Raw genomic sequence first — 2,679 nt, 5'->3', positions numbered from 1 at the left:
CGTCCCCGATAAAGCTAATGGACACCTAAGTAGCGCATTTAATGCGCTTTGTCCCATAATGCCAGGCGATAAGCTCGCGCAATGTATGCCTTTCCATCTCCTGTGTGCCACTGTGGCAACCCCTTTTCGACTATAAAAGGAGGCCCGAGGCATACTGGAGAGGGATTCGGCTTTTTGAAGCTACACAGCCTCCGTAGCTAGTTGGAAAGCTCAAGAACACTGAATACATCCACCAAAGAAGTACTAGGGTTTTACGCATCCTCGCGGCCCGAAACTGGGTAAACAATCCTTGTGCTGGCTCCTGGACCTGCTCTTCTCACAACCCCACGCCCACCGACCGTAGAAGGGATTCTAGTGATCCCATAGGTGTCGTTCCCACCGACAACTTCGGCGCGCCAGGTAGGGGTCGCAGTTGTGAGAATCTGGTTTAGCGGCCGGCTTGGCAGTTTCTCGTGGCCACGGCTTCCAGAGAAGAAGACGGCCAAGAAAACGACGCTGCCTGCAAGCGCGAAGGACGCCGGTGCGGCAACAGGAAAGCTAAGTCATACGAAACTTTAAGTGATTTCCTTTTATATACTAGCACAAATGCCCCTGCGTTGCAACGTGAGAGAAAATTAACGCAGGTTCATAAAAAAGTCCATCATTACAGCATTCGTACATCATCAGCAGCAAACATGCGCATGCCAAAGTTTGGAAGGAAAGCATTATCAGTTGTGCCTTAGTTAGGAAAGAAGCTTTAACATCGGTGCTAAGGAACACTTTTTTTTTTCATAATCCTGAAAACTACTATCTCGCTTAGGGTTTGTCATGCGTACCTCACAAATCTCGGCAATCAAGGAAGGGAGATAGTGATTGGAAGGAATATCTTGCTTTTCTTAAAAAAACTATATTAGAAAAAAATGTTGCATGAATGAAACGTGCAACAACTTTTGTCTTTCTATTGAGAAGCGATAATCCTACATCCACTTAAAGCTACGAAGACCTCTTACGTAACCTTCCTTCAAACTTCTCTGCCCCCCCTGATTCCCCCCTGATTTTCAGGTGGGTGGGGCCCTTTCCTCCCCCTTCTCCAATCATAAATAGCCAGGTCGCTGATTAAGTAAACTACGTAACATGCTCTACGTAGGTGTAGCATCGCTCATTGAGAAGGGTCTTTGTATCTCATGCAAGAGCCACAACCCACAATGCCATTTAAATATCTCTCCTTTTCCTTTATCATTCTCATGCAGCCTCCAATCTCCTTTCTTTATCTCATGCAGCAGCCACAGCCCACAATCACATTTAAATCTCTCCCTCTCTACATCTTTCTCTGTCTTCTTTGATCTGGGTGTCTTTCGACCTATGTGATACAGCCTCAACAATCTCTTTTCTTTATGTCATGCAGCCCCCAATCCAATCTAATTTAATTAATCAGAACCATCTTTCCTGCACAAAGCATGCATGACTTGCAGATTACTATTTGTTTCTTGTTTCTCCATGTTTATACAGACAACTTGCACACGTACATAAGTTGATCAAATTTTATGTAAAAAGGCAAGGCGAGATTCTTTCTTTTGTAAACAAACCTCTTTCTCCCATAGTCATGAGCTAGCATAGTTGTCAGAGTTGTTTCGTTGTTTACGGGCTGATCGTGAGACCGACCCACCATGCAGACGGAACAACTTACGAAGCCACAAGTCGATGGATGAAATTTTGACGTACAAAGGGAAGGTGGAGGAACGTAGGAAAATGGCCCGGGCGTTGCAACGAGATAAAATTCATCGCACTCCAGCACTCCTAATTCTCTAAAAGTAATAATAAGTATAGTCCAATATCCCTAACATGAAGAAGAATTGTTCTTTGACGACCATCTTTGTAGAAACTCTAAGAAATGTGTGCGTTGTTTCTTTTCTTTTTGCGGGAAAAATATAGCATTGTTAGACTTGTGGGTGGTCCTTTGCTAATGAGTAAACACAAGAATGAGGGATAATTGGCTATAGTCCAATTCAATGTACATAGTATTATTTCTCCGCAAAAAAAATATGTAGTACTGTTGAAGTTATCAAGATAAGCTAACCCACCCGTTAATGCATTAATTAAGGGATTTCATTGATTCTCCAAATATATATATATATATTATTATCTAGGCCCATGTTCTAATTCGAGGTACTCACCATGTATAATAGGCATCGTGCATCTTAATTCGCCAAGGACGCTCCTAGTATTCGTTGTGCACATAATCTCATTTTAATTTAAACTCACCACCCGTTCATTAGAAGGCATGGACTGCTGGGAATTACATGGGAACGTTGTCTTGACCGGTCGGCTTGTGCTTGCTTTATTTCCCTGGACTGTTTTCTTTCTTTATTTCTCTCGCCGGAGTAAATGTACACATACAAGGCAACCTGTTAATATTCACATCAGGTACCTTGGTTTGTTGGTTGCGAAATATCCCTAGCATCCTTGTGCTTGCCAGTTCGAGAACCCGTAGAGCACCCAATCTTTTACTCTCTTTTTTTGCCGGACGAACACCAATCTTTTACCTTTTTTGCCAGCAGCGGGCGAACGAAAACTGGCACGGGCGAATCATTTTTCTCAGACGGACGAAGAACATCTGGCCCCACTGTTAACCAAAAAAAGTGGAGAAACAATCCTCCTATTAATATTAGGTAAAGATGAGGTTGTTGTCCTCGAAGGTCC

This window comes from Aegilops tauschii, chromosome 6 (genome assembly GCF_002575655.3).
Source record: "Aegilops tauschii subsp. strangulata cultivar AL8/78 chromosome 6, Aet v6.0, whole genome shotgun sequence".
Lineage (NCBI taxonomy): Eukaryota > Viridiplantae > Streptophyta > Magnoliopsida > Poales > Poaceae > Aegilops > Aegilops tauschii.
The sequence above is the reverse complement of the archived record's forward strand: the minus strand, read 5'-3'. Positions refer to the sequence as shown.